Consider the following 21,519-nt stretch of genomic DNA (forward strand, 5'->3'; position numbering starts at 1 on the left):
TCAAAATCTTCAAGTTTCTTCAGGCTTAAATGGATCATCCCTTGCTTTACTGGGTTTTAAAAGCTAATTTTACTTAACCTTTTCAAATTTATATGTATCTATGTTTTGGTGGGTTGGATGGATGGGAGGGGACTGAGCAGAAACACTCATTTAAGTGGCAGTGTGTGATACAAAGAGCTTCAATGTCAAAGTGCTGAAGAGCAACTGGGGCTGTGACGATCAGTGTCAGTGCACTCACCAAGCGGCCAGGCCTGGGCTTAAAGAAGAGAAAGCCCTTAGTTTGTTGCAGCACTTAGGTTTGGGATGATTATTGGGGTCCTCAACTGCGCCCCTGGTTTTTGGAGCTTAGGACCAAAGCTAGGCTGAGACCTGAAATGTAAAAGCCATAGAATTAAACAGAACAGACTGAAAAACAGGTCTTTAGCTAAACAAAATTCACTTTCTGGACTTTGAATTTGCTTTAGAAGTTGCTGTCCTGCACTCCTTTCCCTTTAGCTAGGACAGATACTTAACCGTAATGCCAGAATGTTTGTGCTTTCTATACCTAATGTTCTTGCCTTGTTTTTCAGTTTCAGTGCCAAGCAGTTGGGCCCCGAGGTGTAAAATAAAAATAATCTGTGTGTGTAGTTGAGTCTGAAAGATTATGATTTCTTTATTAAGTGGCTATAATGCTTTTCCTTCAAAGAGAATCAAAAGTTAGAGTTATTCCTCTGTTATTCTGCACATCAGAGGCAGCAATTTTGGGAGCCAAGTGGCTTCACTGTGAGCAGACCAGGAGACCTGCTCAGTAAGGCACTGGAATTGGTATGCGTGCTTGATTTGTTTGGCTTGTCTTCCTTCCTTCCTTCCCTTTTTTTCTTTCTCTTTCTTTCTTTCTCTCTTTCTTTCTTTTTGAAACAGGGTTTCTTTGTGTATCCTTGGCTGTCCTGGAACTCTCTCTGTAGACCAGGCTGGCCTTGAACTCAGAGATCCACCTGCTTCTGCCTCCTGAATGCTGGGAATAAAGGTGTGTGCCACCACCCCTGGCTTGTCATTCTTTCGTTCTGTTTTTAAAATGTATTTATTTTTATTTCATGTGCATTGGTATTTTGCTTGCATGTCTATTTGTACAAAAGTGTCAGATCCTCTGATGCTGGGATTACAGCAGTTATGAGCTGCCATTTGGGTACTGGGAATTGAGCCCAGGTTGTGTGGAAGAGCCAGTGCTACTGACTACTGAGCCATCTCTCCAGCCCCTGTCAGTCTTTCTTAACAGTTGCTATTAGCTCAAGAGAGAGCCAGTAAGCTCTTTCCACAGTGGCCTCTCTACCATTAAAAAGGTTTTTTTAAATTACATTTTTTATTATGTATGTAGGGAGGCAGGGAGATAGAGGTCAGAGGATAACTTGCAGAAGTTGGTTCTCTACTTTGACCATGTGTGTCACAGAGATAGTCAGGTGTGATGGCAACTGCCTTCACTTCCTAAGCTCTCTTGGTCTTTTTTTTTGTTTTGTTTTTTGTTTTGTTTTGTTTTTCGAGACAAGGTTTCTCTATGTAGCCCTCACTGTCCTGGAACTCACTCTATAGACCAGGCTAGCCTTGCACTCACAGACATCCGCTTCTGTCTTTGGAGTGCTGGGATTAAAGGCGTGATCCGTCACCACCTGGTTGCTATCTTGTTCTTAAATATTTGTCATTTAGGGTGGCTTAGGCCTGAAGTCCCAATGCTTAGGAGGCAGAGGCAGGAGGATCATGAGCTCTGGCACCTTTGGCTATATATTGAGTTTGAGGCCAGGCTTGGAATGTGAGGCCCTGTCTTTAAAACTAAATAAAAATAAAAATTGGATCAGTAAGAAAGCTTACTGGATGAAGGAGCTATCTTCCAAGCCTGATGACATGTGTTCAATCCCCAGGACCATGGATGAATATGGCTGGGGAGATGGCTCAGTGCTTAAGAGCACCGATGCTCTTCCAGAAGACCTAGGTTCAATTCCCAGTACCCACATTGTTGCTCACAACCATCTGTAACTGCAGCTTTCAGAGGATCTGATGCCGTCTTCTGGCCTCCATAGGTACCAAGCCAAGCACATGGTGCACAGACACACATACAGGCAAAATATCCATACATTCTATATATTATACATAAAGTATATAAGTATACATATTTATAAATAAGACATAATATAAACAAAAATACATATATATTTATAGGTATTATACTTTTATATAATATGTAAATATATACTACACACATACATAATGAAAAACAACACAGACACACATGCTATAATAAAGGATAGAGCATGGTTCAGTGGTAAAGCCCTCACTTAGCAGCTATGAAGCTCTGCAGTCAATTCCCCAATTTCCTTATGCCTCCAAATATTTAAGAACTCACATGATTATAATCAATCAAAGGTTATCCAGCTACACAAAAAATCTGAAGCTAGCCTGAGCTATAAGAGACCTTGCCTCAAATAATAAAAAAGTAATAATATATAATAAGCCAATCTTTAAAGGTAATATCATATATGTGATTCCCATATAGAACATTCTGGAAAGGAAAATCTCTTGGAAACAGAATCAAAACAGGAAAAATAAGATTTATTTTTTACTAAGATTTAGCCTTATTGCTGGGTGTGGTGGCATATGCCTTTAATACCAGCACTTGGAGGCAGAGGCAGGCAGATCCTGTGAGTTCAAGGCCAGCCTTGTCTATAAAGTGAGTCTAGGACAGCCAAGATAACAGAGAAACTCTGGTCTCAAACAAAAAAACAAAAACAAAAACAAAAAAAAACAAAAAAACCCCAAAGATTTTAGCTTTCCAAATATGTTTTATTTTAAGAGCTATGAGGCTGGGTGTTGTGGTGTATTCCTCCAGGAGGAAAAGGCAGGTGGGATTTTTAGGCCCTGTAAGCCCAACCTCGTTCACATACTGGCAGCCAGAGGTACACAGTGAGATGTCATTCAGCATCAGGTGGGTGGCCTGGATTCTGGACTGGTTCAGGTGCTGCTTGCTTCTGGATGAGAAAGGGCAGACCTTGAGATCAAAGGTCCCAAGGTCTGTTTCTTGCTCAGGGGCAGCTTAGAGTGCTCAGGGTGAGGCCCATGGCCTAGGCACCAGGCCAGGTCCCCGCTTTCACTGGGAGAGGTAGACAATGAGCTTCCGCTGGTGTGACAGTTTAGCTCTTTAGAATGAGATGGCTGGGATCAGATGTCAGTGGACCTCCACAAACTGGTGATGATACCAAAATTGTTACAGCCTTTCATGCAGTGCTGAGCACAGCAGAGGAAGCAGGCAGGTGTCTTAAACCCGCTGGCAGGCATGTCTGGGGGTGCATGGGGGTAGGGTCTCAGCACTGAGCCAGCCAGTGGTGGTGGAGGGGCTGCCAAGGCAGTTCTGCCATAGCTGCCTTGACTGCCAATTAAGGCAGTCCAGCCTTGGGCATTCAGGGTGATTTTTTCCCCCCAGAATAAATGGAGTGTCAAGGCAGTCATGGGAGGGGAATGGCAAGCAAGAGAGTGAGCAAGCATGCCAGCAACCTTTATTTTTAAGCCTTGTGTACTGGGGAGGGGTTTGTGGGTGAATGTGTCTGATACGCTAGGACCAATGATTCCAGGATACTTTATCTACATGCAGTGGCACAGCACCTCATTTCCATGCAGTGGCACAGGGTCCTAGCACAAGAAGGAAAACACGGGACTTAATTATGCTATGGTTGAGGGAATAACATAAGTACTATTAAAGGTCATTTGCTGGAGGCTAGGATCTCCTTAGCATAGGGTGGGGATTGCTAAACCCGTTTGCTTTTTTAAAGATTTATTATGTATATAGTGTCCTGCCTGCATGTACCCTTGCATAACAGAAGAGGGCACAAGATCTCATTATAGATGGTTGTGAGTCTTTTGGAAAAACATTCAGTGCTCTTAACCTCTGAGCCATTTCTCCAACCTCTAAGCCAGTTTTCTTACCAGGAAAGGGTTGAGTATGTGATCTTCCCTGAGGGCTATGTGATATTCCTTATAAGATGTGGGTTACCAGATCAGGTGCAGTGTGAACTCCTATGAGAAAAGGGAGTCCACCATCATAGACTGAGCACAGATGGCTATTCGGAGACGTCAGACTTCAACTTTATCTAGCAGAGTTCCACACTGAAACTCTGCTGGGGGGGAAGGGGGAGAGGAGGGGAGAAGGAAAGAAAAGAAGACACACTGTGTATGTCATGTATTAGCATTAGAATGCATAGCGCCAGACAACCCCTACATCTCTGAGGGGCTAAAGAGACAGCCCAGCAGTTGAGAATGCTTGCTACATAATTACCAGTTTGGATCCTGGCACCCATTTAATAAGTTGAGCCACACACCGATAACTCCAGCTTGGAGTTGGGGAGTGACGGAGGATCTGTGGGGCTTGTTGGATTCCATCCTAGCCAAGAAAATACAAGCCCCTAGTTCAAGGAGAACCTGTCTGAAAGGAATGGGCAGAAAGTGTCAAAGGATGGCTAGAACCCTCTTCTGGTCCCCTCATCCACACAGATGCATGCATACACACAATTTTTAAAGATCTGAGCACACGAGGCAGAAGCAAGTGGGTTTCTGAATTTACTGCTAGCCTAATCCAGATAGTTCCAGTTAAGTAGGGCTAAGTAGTTGAGACCCATCTCAAAGACAAAGCTCTGATTTTAAACCAATCAAGTGATCTGGAGGGATGGCTCAATGGTTAAGAGCATGTGTTGTTCTTGGAAAGGACCCCAGTTCAATTCTCATCACACACACATCATGCCTTACAACCACATGTAGCTCAAGTCTCAAAGGACCCAGCACCCTCTCTGGCCTCCTTAGGCACCAGACATGCACTCACTGTAGAAATAGATGCAGGCTAAATACCCATACACATAAAATTTTGTGCAAGTTTTTTTGGTTGGTTGGTTTTTTTGGTTTTTGCTTTTTTTGTTGTTTTCCAAGACGAGTTTTTCTGTGTAGCCTTGGCTGTCCTGAAATCACTTTGTAGACCAGGCTGGCCTTGAACTCACAGAGATATGCCTGCCTCTGCCTCCCTAATGCTGGGATTACAGGTATGTGCCACTGAACCTGGTTGAATGGATAACACTCTCCCATTGGGGAATTGAACTCCAGTCTCTAAAGTGATAGGCAGGACTACTAATGAGGAAGAGATCACATAAAAATTTTAAAATCCTTTGGAAAATCAGAGCAAACTGACTGATGGACTCAAGTGTATAGTTTGGGGCTGTGGGGAGAGTAGCTTGAGTACAGAGGGTTTCTGTAATGGTGCGGTTGTTCTCTATCAAACTCTAGTAGTGAATCCATATCACCAGTGAGAACAAACCCTTATAAAAACAATGGATGCCGGGAGGTAGTGCTGTGGGTATAGGCTTGGCTAGGGATAGCAGTGGTAGTGGTGGCTGTGTGTACAGGGGAGCCAGGGACATGGGGGTGAGTACCACATTCTGCTCAGTGTTGCTGTGAACTGAGGTGAAAAAGGCAGAGGCAGGTGGATCGATGTAAATTTGAGGCCAGCCTGGTCTACAAAGTGAGTCCAGGACATCCAAGGCTAAAACAGACCCTGTCTTGAAAAGCTAAAAAAAAAAAAAAAAAAGCAAAAAACTTACTTGGAATGGGGCATGCACCCCACAATGTGAGTGTGGAGGTTAGAGGACGCCATGTCCCAAGGATAGAATTTAGGTCATGAGGCTTAATGGCGGCACACACCTTTACCTACCTGAGTCATCTCAATGGAACCTGTCCATACACCTTCTTAGAAACAAGGAATATAATAGGAGGTGATGGTACATGCCTTTAATCTCAGCACTTGGAAGGCAGAGGTAGATCTCTGAGTTGAAAGTCAGCCTGGTCAACGGAGTGAGTGCCAGGACTCCAAAAACCAAAAACCAAACCAAACAACACAACACAAAACAACAACAACAACAAAAAAGGTATTAGGTAAAATGGTACATTCAGACAAGTGTGGGCCAAAATAGTCTTGTGAGGATCCATTGGGGATGGTGGTTCTGTTTGATTTGAGACAAGGTCTTGCTGTGTAGCTCTCAGGCTGGCTTCAAGCGTGCTGTTGGTCTGCTGAGCTTCTCCAGTGGCTAGATTATAGTGTATCCCTATGCCAAGCTGTGGTTTTATTATGTGTGCATTTGTTTTGTTTTTTATTTTTTATTTTATTTTTATTTTTCTGTGTAGCCATGGCTATCCTGGAACTTGTTCCATAGACCAGGCTGGCCTCAAACGCATTACCTCGGCCTCCTGAGTGCTGGCATTAAAGGGTGTGGCTGCCACTGCTGCTGCTGCTGCAGCCACCACTGCTGTGCCGCCGCCGCCACCTGATCACGGATTCTCTCTCTTTCCTTCCTTCCCTCCCCCCTCCCTTCCTCCTTTCTCCTCCCCCCCCCCATCTTATTTTTAATTTTTGAGATGGAGGTCTCACTATGTTGACCAAGCTGGTCTTGAGCTCTTAGGCTTAAGTGATCCTTCCTTAGCTTCCCAGGGAGCTCAACTACACTGAGCTAATCTTTTAAAAATAAAGATTAGACCAGAAATTAATAGAGGGCAGAAAAATAACAGAGAAAAGCCAACAAAACCATAAATTGTGTTTTTGAAAAGAGTTGCAAAATGGGCAGCCCTTCAGCTAGACTTGAGAAGAATGAAGGGAACGGCTGGTGGCTGGCTCAGGAACGGAAGGCCTTGTGCCAGGCCTGACAGTTCCCTGACTCGAGTGGTGGAAAAGAAAACATTTCCCCTAAGTTGTCCTCTGACCTCCACACACTTATGTAGCACCCCTCCATACACAAAATAAATGTCAAAAATTCAAGGGAGTCCGAGAGATGGCTCAGAGATTAAGAGCTCTTACTGCCTTTGCAGAGGACCTGGCTTGGGTTCCGAGCACCCATATGCTCACAACCTTCTTTACCTCCTGTCCCAGGTGGCCCAATACCCTCTTCTGATCTTTGCAAGGACTATTTGTGTATGGTACATATATGTACATGCAAGCAAAAATACACATAAAGAAGTTTAAAAACACAAGAACAAAACAGAGAAGAATCAAATTTCCAAAAGTAAGGAGAAACAAATCTTATGGAATACTGGTAATATCTGTCCGTCCAGTTTGAGTTCCCGTCAGTAATTACTCCAGAGCCAGGCGTTCTCCACTTGCCTTTGAGTGTGGTTGGGTTGGAAGCTCATAGGTGACTCATAGCCAAGGCCACTGGTCATCATCTGAGCTTTGCCTAGCAGCATAGGCTGTTAACACATGGGTCTTTGGACCATATTTTTGGGGTGTGGGACACCTTCATGTTTTCTCTGAGCCTCTTAAATTTAAGTCCTACCAGAACATGGGGTGGGGGAGGAGAAAATCCATCCCTCCCAAAAAATAACAATTGAGATGTAATAGGAATAAATTAATAAAATATATTTTAAAAAATAAAGAAAAACCAGAAACTGCTAATGAATCTAACGATCTGGAGAAAGGCCATGGACTCTTGGCCAAACCCAACAAGGCCCAAAACTAACAGGGAGGACATGGAGTCTTGGCTGCTCTGCTCTTCCCCTGCCTGTCCTGGCAGTGTGGTTGACTCAGGAGCTGTGGTTTTCTAGTCTTCAGCCCCACCCCTCCACACTATAAGAAGGGTGTCTCCTTTCTTTGGCTTGCCCTGCAGGGCTGTTTCCCTCACTACTACTACGGGAAATCTGTCTACATATGTTGGGAGGGGCTGTGACCATGTCAGTTTCTTGTTTCCCTTAAGCATTACCCAACATCAGCTTTTGAGGGAGTTGCTGGCCAATCCAACAAATATTTATAGAGAATCTGCCATGTGCAAACTGCTATATTGGGGGTTTAGACACAGGTTAAGGCCTAAGGTTAGGGATAGAAACAAAATACTTTGGGTCTCAGTAAGAAGGTTCAGAGACTAAAGGCACTGCTGCCAAGCCTGACAACCAGAGATCAATCTCTGTTTAAAGGAGAGAACCATCCCCTGCAAGTTGTCCTCTGACGTCTACACAGGTATCACAGTGCCTGAGTGTGTACAAACACATACATATACATAATAAATAGATAAATGTAATAAGAAACCACTAATATTAGAAATGAAATGCTTTGAAAGGGAAAAAAAAATCCAAGTTCCACAAGCCATAGTAATTCTGTAGACCACAACAGTAAGGCTCACAGAATAAAGTTTAGTCACTAATCTTGAAGTCAGAGATCCACCCGAATGCTTTACCTCCTGAGTGCTGGGATGAAAGGCAAGGGACACCAGTCCTGGCCCTTTGTTTTTTGGTCCTGGAAATTGAACCCAAGGCCTCAAGCATACTAGGCAAATGTTCTACCAAAGGAGCTATACTTTTAGACCATATTTTATGAAAAAAAAAACCTGCTATATTATTTACACTGGAATTGTGACACTATATTATTTTTCCATATATATATATAATGACTTGCCTTCATTCCTGGAAGTGCACCAGGTGTGTGCAATGCCCTTGGAGACTAGAAGAGGGGCTCAGATCCTCCTGGAACCGGAGTAGCTCAGGGATGGTTTCAGACTCATTATGGGCCAAAGGTGACTTTAAACTGGGGTCTTTCTGTCTCTACTTCTCAAGTGCTCAATTACTGTTGTGTGTCACCAGACCTGGTTTTGCAGGGCTGGCTCCCATGGCTTCAAGCATGTACATCAAGTACATCAATGTACATCAAGTTCATTGCCTTAAAAAAATATGGGTTTCCAAAAAGTTTGAAAGAGTAAATCAAATGTACTTCAGAACAACCAAGAAGCTTAATGAGAGGAAGACACATGGAAAGGGGATGAGAGGAAAAAGGGGTACAGTAAGGGGTGGAGGGAACCCTGTCTCCAAACTGTCACTATGTGTGTGTGGTGAACATCACTGTCATGGGCAGGGTAGGACCTAGTCAGGGTCTGCCTCCTGTGGGGGTGGATGCAGAGACTTGGGACCTTTTGATTCTGAGCTGTGTTAATGATTAATTGTGTTCCTCTTGTGCATAGCTTATCAGCTTGAGATAGCTTAACTCCAGTTGCCCCCGTGGACTTTGACAGTTTCACAAACAAATGACAATGGCACACAGATAGGTCCTGTGGTGGAATGCCCCTGTCCAGCCTCTCTTCCCCACTAGTATTTTTGTTTGCTTGTTTGTTTGTTTGAGACAGGGTCTCTTGGAACCTAGGCTGATCTCACACTCAGAATGGAGCTGAAGTAGCCTTGACCCCTTGATCTCTGCCCAAGTGCTGGCATCACAGACGCACTCTGAGAAGTCTTTGACATCCTGCCTGGAATCCTGTGGGATGTGGATTTATGAGCTTCATCCTGTTCAGGGCTCTGTGTGTTTGAAGTATCAGATACCTTATCTCTAGGTGGGCTTCTCATTCCTTTTATATACTCCTTCGAGGAAAGCTCTGATGGGGGACTGACCTTCCGTGACAGCCCATTGCACTTTGGAGTCCCAAGTGGATGACATAATGTCTGAAAAGCACTGTAAGTTCAACCAAGGCAAAAATCAGTGTTATTACAGAGTTGAAGGGGCTCTGGAGGAAATTCTGCAAGAGTTATCATTACCTCAAAATCACTCAGAAAGTAAATGAGTGGACTATCACAGCTCCCCACCCCCTTACCCATTGGAACACTGTAATTACAGAGTGAAGATAATTGAATTTTAGAAAAACACTGAGTGACCAGGAGAATCTGACTGGCCTCAGTCCTTTTTTTTGTTTTTTTTTAATCTTTTAAGCTTAAGACCTTGTATATGCTAGGCAAGAAATTAATTTACAGACAGGGTCTCAGGTAGGTCAGGATGGTCTCAGACTCATTATGGGGCCAAAGGTGACTTTAAACTTGGGGTCCTTCTGTCTCTACTTCTCAAATGCTGAATTACTGTTGTGTGTCACCAGACCTGGTTTTGCAAGGCTGGTTCCCATGGCTTCAAGCAGGTCTAGGAATGTACTGGACCAACAGGTACCCAGCCCTCCTTTTACCTTTGAGAAAGGGTCTCACTAAATTGCTCTAGCCTTGAACTTGAGATCCCCCTGCCTCCAGAGTAGCTAAGATTATAGGTAGGTCTGCACCACCAGGGCTGGCTCTCACTCCCCAGCCAGCACACACACACTTTAGTGCTCCCCCACTTCTCTAGCCAGCCCCGAAGCTGCCAGTGGGCGCTGCTTCCTTTCTGCCACCTGTTCTAGGGACGTTAAGTTCCTTTCCTCTCAACTTCCTTCTTGAGGGAACTTTCCCCCAGCACTTGGATACCTTTTCTCAACTGAGCAAATCTAGAGATAACCACAGCCAGCTGGGCACCTTCCCTGTGCTAGTACAGAAGCCAGCCAGCTCCGGTGCCATTTGAAGTCCTTTCACTGGTCTCCTATCCCCAGGTGACAGCTGGTTACGCTATAGAGGAAACAATCCTAATAATATTCAGCTGAATAAAACAATAAGAGTTTGGTGGGTGGTTTATTTTTCTCAAGAAATTTGCATATCCGAGGCTCGATTTCCAACACAATAGTCCCTTCCTACAGCGGAAGAGACTCCCTCCTAAAACATTCGTCAAACAAAACCTAGGGCTTGACGTGGCTCCTTAGGAATGTGATTACAGCGAGAAAGTGGTGCAAAAATCTTAAAAAGTGAATATAATCTTTTATTTAGAGCGTCACAAGTCATTTTGGTTGGCTGGAGCATGCAAAAGAAACACAGTCTATGGGGCACTCCATCCTGCTTAGAGAACATGTTAGACTTTAAGGGAAACAGTGGAGCCTCTTAGATTCATCAGCAGTGTTAAAAACATATATACCTACTCAGAGAGGGTCGCTCTCCCTCAGGATGACAGGATGGAGGCCAAGCTGTAAGTTTCCCACAAAGGGGGCAGAAAGACAGATGGGAGGTTTCCTGAGTCAAGGATGAAATTCAAGAGGAAGGACGGATGAAGCCAAGAGCGCTAGGATGCGAGTCGAAGATGCACAGCGATGGAGGGAGGACCAGGTTGGCTAGGGTAACTGGTCACTGCTTGCAGCAGACGGTCCCACGTGGCAGACCCAGGGGAGCGGGGCGGGGCGGGGGCGGGCCCTGCGGTGACGCGTGGGGTATATGGCGGAGCATGCGCATGAGGCGGGGGCCGGACGCAGAGAGGGGGCGCGTGGCTGTCGGCTGGGACGCACCCACTCAGTAGCTGTGTCGCCGGCTGCCCTGGGGCCTGGATAAGTGAGGCTGCGTGGGTCTGATTGCCGGCTGGAAGACTTCAGGTGAGGACCTAGCGGGTCACGCAGGATGGGAGCCCGTGCGTCTCCAGGCTAGGGGACGCCGGGTGGGGGTTGGGGACAGCGGCACGCCGAGGACCCGGAGTCTTTCGTGAGGCCGCGCACTCCCGGATCCCGGTCATGGTGGCACCTGATCGCTGTGCCACCGTGGCGAGGGGAAAGAGGTCACAGCGCTGTCCCTTTAGCTAGAGGGCCCGGGATATATGAGCCAGAGAAGGACGCCCGGGAGGTCGCTAGCTGCGCGGAAAAGGCTGAGATGAGCTTTCTAGAGCCCGGGGACACAGCGCAGAGGAAGCGGAGTAGATGGCAGATCTGATGCTCTGTGCTGGCGGCTGCTCGGAAGGGGCTTGTTGTCTGGATCTTGCATTTCAGGAACCTGTGTGCCCTCTTCCCTGCTCACAAGCCAGGCCACTCTCCGGCTGAAGAGTGATGCCGGATTCTTCGGGTTGGGTTGGGCTAGAGTGGAGAACCGCAAGGGAGGTATCGCGCTGAATTCCCACTTGGATAACGGCAGGGATGACTCTTGGAGTCTTTTAGGTTGGGACTGAGCAAACTAGGTGATCTGGTTACTAGCTGCTCGCTCTTGGAGTTTTAGGGTCATGGCCAAAGTAGCCATCCAGATTCACCTTGATATTCTGAGGTGGACTCTAACCAGGAAAATTGCCTCTGGGCTGTGGGTTCTGCTTTGAGGATCCTGTGTCTCCTGAGCCTAGATCCCAAACTGATCGTCCAGACCAAATAGTTAACGTGGCCTGTGACTTCAGGAGGACTCTGAGTTTGGTTTGATGAGGGGCGGAGCCCTTTCCTGTGGCCTAAATGGAAAGGTAGAGGGGCAGAATGCCTTTCCGAAGTAACCTGCTTTGGAGTTGTAGCATTAGCCCATTTTACCCAGCCCCAGGTCATTGGGATAGGCAGTACTTGCTGGGGGGGGGGGGCGGTGTTGGTTTTAGGGCATGGTGGAAACTGACCCTGGAGTAACCACCGTGTCCTCTGTTTAGTTCCCGCTCCTAACATCTGCGACCTTGGGGAGGGTTCAGGTTAGTTAGTACTAAGGCCAGTCTGAGTTGTTTATCCAAAATATGTACAAATCAATAATCCTTACCTATTAGAGCAAACCTTATGCACTGAGGGGCCCTGACGTGCCTCCGTGGCCACATGACCGAGGAATGTCCAGAACCAGAACTTTGAACAACTAGGATTAAAAGCCATACAGTTTCTTTTCAGTGACTCAGTTGAGCTCTTTACCAGTGGTGCAAAGTTAGGACGTAGAGTGTGGATCCTCTTTGTCTGACTATTTTATCAGTGTGGCTTGAGATACTGAACTGATCCAGGATATGGGTTCTTCTAGAAGGACTGTGGCAGAACACGTCTTGCTGCTGCTAGGCGCTGCTTTTTGTTGTTCACCTGGACAGTGCAGAGGCCCAGCTGCAGGGATTAAAGAACTCAGAAATTGGCTAAGTAACGAAAGGACTTGAGGAATGAAGGAGGCTGTGCAGTTGGTCTTTCATTTCGACAAGAGGAGGGGAATTACAGGCTCCTGGAGAAGCCAGAGCTCTGTTCCAAACCCAGCGCTGATGCAGGAGCCTCAGGTTCCCACATACAGTGCTGGCTTCGCACTCTTCCAGCAGCCACTGTGGTGGGTGCAAGGCAGGAGGCTGCTCTGCCCTTCAGGCAGTGGGAAGTGAGGAATTCAGTAGCAACACAAGAGGTCTCCTGGCTGGTTGGAGTAGTTTAGAGAGGGGAGCTCTGTCAGAGGTGAGGCCCAGTGGCAGAGTACTCAGGGCTTTGGAGCTAGGTGGTTCTCTGTCCACATCACCAACAGCTAGTCTGTTTCCACTGGCTGGTGGAACGTTGTGGTCACGTCTGGAATGTGGCAGCTGACGCCTAGGTAGTGCCACCATTTTTGTGGGTTGGACTGTGTGGCTTAGAGTCTCAACAGTTCTACGAGGCTTGGTCGTAAGGGTGTTGGGAACCCAGACATAAGGTGACTGTGTCCTCCTTAGCAGGGTATAAAGTGTCCCTTGTCCTCCTGGGGAGACTGCTTTTCTGTGGTCGGCCAGGGAATGGCTCACAGATAGATGAGAAAATGGGTGTTTTTCTGTCTTGAGTCTAAAAGTTCTCTTCCTCAGAGGCTGTTCTTCCTCGGGCCTTAGCAATGGCCAGGAAGGACCCCTCCAATCTCCCCTCCGCCGCCACCCCTGTTTAGGTAGGATAGTTGTCAAACACGGGAAGGGTCCTGCTTTCTAAGACTTCCTACCTCCTTCCTCTTTCCTTCCTTGCACCCCAAAGCCAATCTCTAGCAGGGTGAATAGATTGCATGTGCTCTCTCTCCAACCCCCGCCTGCCTGCCCGGCAACCCTACCAGATGTATTTATTCTCTCTGTTCCATTTAATGCCTGAAGAAAGTAACACCTGCCATTTTGCAGAAACACAGGCTGCCTTGTTATCTGGAGTGTCTTTTAAAATGAAAGATATTGGATCCAGAGAGGTTAATCGGTGTCCCCAAGTCACATTGTTTGCTAGTAGCAGAGACTTGTTGGGGGAAATAACCAAGGAAGTGTTCTGCCCCCCCAACGGTAAATTTACTGATAGTCACGTGTTTTCCTTGGCACAATGGGAAGGGGGGTCAGTGATCGCTCAGCATATTGGATGGATCAAGGGAGGGGGTTCCTGCGTCAGCTGCAGTCTCGTTTGTCTGGGGAAGCCCCTTGCAGCCTCTGGAGGAAAGAGAGGGTTCAGAGTGAGCAGCAAAGGAGGAAAGGGTCATGCTATCTCCCCCCACCCCCACCCCCACACACACCTCAGAGTCTACAGTGGGCCCTCTCTGACTTCCAGGCTGGCCGCTGTCAGAATGCCAGGAGATAAGAAGTCCAGAGTCTGCGAACTCAGGCCTGCTGCCAGCCAGGGCCTCATGCTTGGCCATCACAAGGACTCCAAACCCCAACTTCCATGGAGTCTCCTGAGAGGGCCCTTCGTTGGGCTGGGACCAGCTGGGGAAGCAGAGCCCCCTACTGGGCCTTCCAGTGTATGTCAGGCCAAAAGGCTTGGCGGCTATGGAATTCACCTGCCTAACCATGACAACCAGGGCTCTGAGTTCCTCAGTCAGAGCAGGCCCCGGGAGCCCAGAGTTTAGTGGAATGAAGTGATGCTCTTTAATTTATTATGGTCCACTGCCAGAGCTTCTCTCGGGGATTCCAATATTATTATAAAAACACCCATTAAAAGTTGTGAATTAGGGCCGGGCTTAGGAAGCATAAGCAGGCGATCACTGTGAGTTCAAGGCCAGCCTGGTCTACAAAGTTCAGGACAGCCAAGGTCACACAGAGAAACCCTGTCTCAAAAAACAAAAACAAAAGAAGTTGTGAATTAATGGATGAGGGGTATGTAGTCAGTATAGCTCAGTGTGGAGTGTGTTTGATATTATTCCATAAAGAAAACGAGGGAGGCGGGAGTGTTGCTCAATGGTTGAACACTTGCCTAACGTGTACAGGTCCTGGGTTTCAAACTTTATACTGAAAGTGCTTTTTGTCCGTTTGTTTGTTGTTGCTTTGTTTTCAAATTCCATGATTCATTTACTTGGTGTGCAAGTGAACGTCTGTGAGCACACGTGTCTTGTACACAGTGGAGGCTAGGGGAACAACCTGTTGAGTTATCTCACCAGACTTTATTTTCTCCAAAAAACTTGAATGTGTAATTTTCAAAAGGTGGGTGATTAGGGTGCTGTGGGGTGGCTGGGTGGACAAATGAGTTCACTGTCAGGCTCAGCACTGGTATTGGGTCCCCAGGACCCTCATGGTGGAAAGGGAGGATCAACTCCCGAAAGTCATCCTCTGACTTGCACATGTGTGTATCCAACCACACAAGTAAATATATATATATATATATATATATATATATATATATATATATATAAATATTTTTAGGAAACCCATATAGCCAGGCTTAATGGTGCACGCCTTTAATACCAGCACTCAGGAGGCAGAGACAGGTGGATCACTGTGAGTTCGAGGCCGACCTGGTCTACAAAGTGAGTCCAGGACAGCCAGGGCTACGCAGAGAAGCCCTTTTTCGAAAAACTGAAAAAGAAACCTGTATGTGTTGTGCTCACTTAGCACCTCCTCCCGTTGTGCTAGGCTAACACTTTGCCTTTGACAGCATCGTGAACCTTTTGGGCTTAGTCCTCCGATTAGACTTGGAAATTGTATATGAAAATCAGAGCTACATATCACCTGTGGTCGCTTGTTGTCCCTGGTTTGTGATGCAGGGGACAGAACCCAGGGCCTTGTGTACACCAGGTAGTATTCTGCCAGGGGCTGTATTTCCAGCCCTTTGTGAAATAATTTTCCTTAAGCTCTATCTATTGTCACATAGTTCAAAGATCAGAGCAGTCAAAAGAAAAAAAAAAAAGGAAAAGAAAAAAAAAAAGAAAAGAACGAAAGCATTCATTGTCCTGTTCCCCCACTCTGCCTTTTTAAAATAAACGATCTTGGGCAGTGTTTCAGACATTGCCTGCCACCATCCTAGTGGCCCTGTTAGTACCTTGGCTGTTCAGTCTCATATGTTTACTGTTCTCTGTTAGAGCCGTGTAGTATTCCATAGGAAAAGTGCTGTCTGTCATCTTTAACATCTGTGTTAACCCTGTGTGTTCATCATTTTTTCATTTACACATGGGGCTGCAGTGAGTAGCTCTGCACACAAGTGGCACTCTTGCAGCATGTACAGTACGTTTTGTGAGGTGGCAGTCCTACGCAGACTGTTAAGTACAGCCTATGCAAAAGATTAGAGGCAACCATTTAGTTAGCGTTCATTAAAAAGTGACATTTACAAACAGAATTTAGAATCCTATTTTCTTTTAGGTAACACTTAATTTAAACTCCGTAATAATTTATTTTTACTTTTGTAACTGTGTAGGTTATTCATTTTTCATGCCTTAAAAAATTTTAAGTTTATGTGTATGACTGTTTTTCCTTCATGTATAGCTGTGCACCACTTTCACGCAGTGCTCACAGAGGCCAGGAGAGGGTGTAGCGTTCCCCTGAGCTGGAGTTGCGGATGGTTGAGTGCCACCACACGTAGGCTTGTTGGGTATCATTTCCCGTTATGCTTCATTTTCTTTCCTTATTTTGAAGATTTTTAAAAAAAATTTATTCATGTGCATGCTTGCACAAGAGTAGGTGGAGGCATTAGAATCCCTGAAGCTGGGGGCACAGGCCTTTCCTTTTTCCTTCTGAGACAGGAATTCAGATGTAACCTGTGCTGGCTTTGAACTTAGAGTGATCCTCCTAAATGCTGGGATTACAGGTGAGCCACCACACCCAGCTGTTACTTTAAACTTATGATACTGACCTTAGATGTTTCAAAAGAGTTGTAGAAATGGATTTCCTTACCCTGGAGTCTATTTACCAAGACCAGGAAATCAAATATTGGCACAGCATTATAACCTTTTTAAATATGTCACGGTGCCTACACTAATATCCTTTTTCTGTGTTCGGGGTTTGATGTGCCCACCCACATCACACTGAGTTTCTCCTTAGGGTCTCTTCCCAGCTCTGATAATAGATTCCCTGGTCTCTTTTTCTAGGGTGTGACCATGCATTTTGAGCAAGAATGTTGTCTAAGAATGCTGATGTTGCTCTCTAGAGGATCATAATCATTTGTGTGTGTGTGTGTCTGTGTGTGTCTGTGTGTGTCTGTGTGTGTGTGTCTGTGTGTACCACAGCTAGTGTGGAGGTCAGAGGACAACTTCAGGGTTGTTCTCTCTTTCCACCTGTGCAGGCAGGGTCTTTTCTTGCTGCCTTGCCCAGTTTAGCTGTCCTTCAAGCTTCTGGGGGATTCCCCTGGCTGTGCCTTCTATCTCACTGCAGGGATGCTAGGATTCTGGGTGAATGCCATCACACACCCACCATGGTATCTGTATCTCTTTATGGCGCTTCTGGAATTGAACTCAGGATGTTAGGCTTGCAGGCTGGTGTTTTTACTTGCTGAGTGATCTTGTTTGCCTTCCAGTGAGTTATCATGACTCTGGGCCCCAGGGTAGGGACCATCATGTACCTAGGTTCTCTTTTACCACCTAGGGAGGACAGAGGAGAGGTGGTAGGACAGAGGACATAAAGCCAGGTCAGATCCTCCCAGGAAAAGTGGCTTCTCCTCTGTGGTCCTCCCAAGCTGAGGCCCAGGACACATGTTGGTACCACTTCCACACAGAGCCATAAGCCCTTGTTGCAGAATTCAGACTGGCAGGAAGCGGCCCCTACCTGCTGTGTTTCTTGATTCCTTGGTTGAGTTGGTGTATGTTACAACTCCTCCCTAGTGAAGATACCAAGCAGGGCAATTCTTGGAGACTGGAATCCTGTTTCTCCGGTACTGGCATCCATCTGTGGATCTTGTTTGCAGAGTGATTATTGTGTTCTGTTTCCCTCTTTCCTACTGCGTCTGTTAGGTAAGATTCTGCTGAAAGGAAGAACTGACCATCCTCTTGTGTTAGCTTTTATCCTAATGTTTGGGATCTTATGACACCCCATTCCCTTCTGCCTTTTGTGATATTGTCAATTGGACCAAAGGCCTCACATGTGTGAAGTAGGCGCTGTTCCGATGGGCTGCGTCTATCCCTACCCTGCCAGTGACCGTTTTAAGAGTTTCCTTGCCATCTTCTGTGCTTTTTTGATAAGTCCCTTTCTTCCCCTCCCCCAAGAATGACTTTATTTGTTTTGTTTTGCTTTGTTTTGGTTTTTCGAGACAGGGTTTCTCTGTGTAGCCCCTGACTGTCCTGGACTCACTTTGTAGACCAGGCTGGCCTCAAACTCACATCAATCCACCTGCCTGTGCCTCCTGAGTCCTGGGACTAATGACTTTTTTTTTTTAATGTCATCAGATAATCCTTGTTCATATTAACACTTCCCTCATTAGCCCAGGAATCAACCACTTCTCCAAAGAGCCTGGTAGAGAGACAAAGGACTTTGTGCTAGGTGCGCTGTTACCCTTGTAGTAAACACACCTGGGAAGGCACAATGAAGCTAACCCACTGTATGTTCCTCTGTATATGTTGTATGGGTTAGAAAAACCTTGAACGGAGAGTCTCACGTGGCTCATGCTAGCCTTAACTTGCTGTGTAATTGAGGATAACCTTGAATTTCTGATCCTGTTGTGATTAAAGTGCTAGGATTACAGGTGTGTAATCAGCCCTGAGCTTTTTGTTTTGTTTTTTCTTTCTTTCTTTCAAAAAAAGATTTATTTATTTATTTATTATGTAAACAATATTTTACCTACATACCAGAAGAGGGTACCAGATTCCAGTATAGATGGTTGTGAGCCACCATGTGGTTGCTGGGAATTGAACTCGGGGCCTTTGGAAGAGCAGCCAGTGCTCTTAACCTCTGAGCCATCTCTCCAGCCTTTGTTTTGGTTTTTCTACATAGTTTTTTTCTGTATTGCTCTGGCTGTTCTGCAACTCAGGCTATAGACCAGGTTGGCTTTGAAGTCACATAGATCTGTCTGTCTCTGCACTCCCAGTGTTGGGATTAAAGGAGTGTGCTACCATGCCCAGCTTCTCAGCCCTGGGCTTAATCTTACATGCTAGGCAAACACTATAAACTGAGCTAGGTCCCAGCCTCTCAGTTTATATTTTAATCCATGTCTATACTAAAACTGAGTGGACACAGCAAACCAAATTCTCAGCACAAAGAAGATTGAATTGTCCTAGAGGGACAAAGGACAGCGAATAAGAGGTAAAGACAGGAAACAGAGGATGAGGGAGAAGGGAAAAGGAGCAAGGGACAGGAAGGGATATTTGCCCCAGAGGGACAAAGGACTGCCTCTGCATAAGAGGAGATGGGTGTGGCCCATAGGCAAATAGCAGTTTATAAAGGGAAAAGGGGAAACCCTGTGTTAGGATGAGTTGGTTCATTTTAATTGGGCCTGCTAATTAGAGTAACCAAAAGGGGCCTTTTGATTGTTGGACTAAAGTTCTTTGGTAGCCGGGCCTTGGTGGTCAGCCTCAGGAGGAGGAAGTGACCAGCCAAATAAGGGAATAGTCCTTGGTGGCTAGCTTTAGAAATGTAACCTTGGGGCTGGAGAGATGGCTCAGAGGTTAAGAGCACTGGCTGTTCTTCCAAAGGTCCTGAGTTCAATTCCCAGCAACCACATGGTGGTTCATAACCATTTGTAATGAGATCTAGTGCCCTCTGAATACTGTATAAATAATGCATAAATAAATATTAAAAAAAGAAAGAAAGAAAGAAATGTAACCTAATGGTTTTTAGCGAGGCAGAGGGGATAGGAGAAAGGCAAAACCCGTCGGCGCCATGTTTGCCATGCTCAGGCCTGCTAGAGCCCTTCAGATACCTCTTGTTTCAACCTAACACCATTAATTCATTTTATTTGTACATCTTTGCCTTATTATTTATAACTTCCTTCTTCAACAGTGAAGGACTCTTGACTCTTGTCACCATGTTGTGTTGTAGGTTATTTGCTCCTGTTGTCCTGACACTGATCTAAACACATACGCACGTGTAGATTGGAGATTTGATGTCATGGAGCTTCTTTTTTCCTCTGTGTGGCCTTGACTGTCTTGGAACTCACTCTGTAGATCAGGCTGGCCTCAACCTCACAGAGATGTCTGCCCCCTGAGTGCTGGGCTTTAAGGCGTAAGAAGCCAGCATCACCCAGCTTCAATGAACTTCTTGATGATAGAATCCAGAGGTTGAGGCGAGTGTCCCTGGCTAGCATGGACACTGGTACCTACAGTGGCATCAGGATACAGTGAATGCCGTTGATCTCATCCTTTCTGACTGCCCCTCTCAGCTCTATCCTCACCCCACTGCATCCCACTTCCTGTCATTTGCATCTGCACCCATCCTCCATCCATCCATCTATCTATCTATCTATCTATCCATTTATCTATCTATCTATTTTAAAGTTCAAGTACTTTAAATTTTTATTAGAGTTTGAGAGAAAAACAGGGCAAGTGAGCTGTAAAGCTGACACTTGCTGGAAGGAAGGGGATGCAGAAGAGGAAGAAACTCGTGTTTTTGGCATATTGGCTATGGAGACTTACAAGTGGCTGTGGAAAGAGTGGGGGGAGGATCCTGCGGGGGGGGGGGGGAAACTAGCCTGAGTGTCCTGTTTAAGTCTGTAGGGTTTTGGCTGGTATCCAAAGATGAGATAAAAAGGCAGAAGGGAGAGAGAGATGTGTGTACACACACACACACACACACACACACACACACACACACACATTTTTGAGTTAGAACTCATAAGGCTTAGCAGTGAAGGGAATAAGCAACTGTTTTATCTGTCTTTAAATTTTTTTCATTTTACGTTGATTGGCTGATTGGCTGTGCCCACGCACCTGTGCATATGTCTGAGCACAACTGGCTAGAACCAGTTCTTTCCTTTCCCATTCTGAGGATGCTACTCAGGTCGTCAGGCTCAGGGCAAGTGTTTGTACCTGCTGGTCCATGTCCCCAGGCCTCATTTGGCTTCTGAGATGGAGTCTCTGTTTAACCCAGCCTGTTCTCAATCTCAGTGTTCTTCCTGCCTCGGTGTCCCTAGCGCTGGCTTTGTAGGCATATGACACTTGCCTGGCTTTGCATCTGTTCTAAGCAATAGTCTTGTTAACTTCCTAGCTTCAGTATTATTTTAACTCATTCCTGATGTTAAAAAACCAGAATGTCCTCCTGGGTGAAACTACTGCAACAGCCATAGTCAGAAACTACTATTTTGAATGTCCTCCATGCCCTCTGCTCTAGTAGTCACGTGCTTAACATGGTCGGTAGGATGGGCTAATGGAAGTTCACCCCAGAGGGAGGAGCACATAGCCCTGCTCAGCTCAGGTCTGCCACCTATAACCAGAACTTGTCACTCACAGTTCTAGGAAACAGAAGCGTGTAGTGTTGTCTATGAAAGCAGGCAGGCGTGTTAGTGCAACGCAGAGAAGTACTTAAGACAACCCCGTTTTGTGATTACCCATTTTTGTTGGGCAGTCTCCGCAGTTGATGAGCTGGCTTCTTTGCTGGGAGGCCTACAACGCTAACACTAAAGAGCCAGTCATATAGTTCTTTTCTGGAAGGATGACTCGCCAGGTTGGGAAGAAGTCAGCTCCTTGTAGATGTAGGATGGATTCCCCTCCATTGGTTGCTGTCCAGGAACTACTCTCAGTTCCTATAAAACCCTCTCCCCATAATTTCCTTCTATCTCTTGCTTGTTGTTGTTTTGTTTTGTTTTGTTTTGTTTCCGAGACAAGCTTTCATGTATCATGGGCTGGCCT

The 21,519-nt window shown here is 46.0% G+C and overlaps 1 protein-coding gene across 1 annotated transcript in view; it reads left to right on the top strand.

Moving 5' to 3' along the window:
* The first annotated feature begins 11,086 nt into the window (after positions 1–11,086).
* SLC39A14 (solute carrier family 39 member 14) overlaps positions 11,087–21,519 on the top strand; it is a 47,832-nt gene continuing 37,399 nt past the window's right edge. The window contains exon 1 of the mRNA XM_084767686.1: positions 11,087–11,240. The gene's annotated coding sequence lies outside the window, so the exon portion shown is untranslated. The remainder of the gene's footprint in view (positions 11,241–21,519) is intronic.

The sequence above is a fragment of the Acomys minous genome, assembly GCF_964271855.1.
Source record: "Acomys minous genome assembly, chromosome: 18".
NCBI classification, from domain to species: Eukaryota; Metazoa; Chordata; class Mammalia; order Rodentia; family Muridae; genus Acomys; species Acomys minous.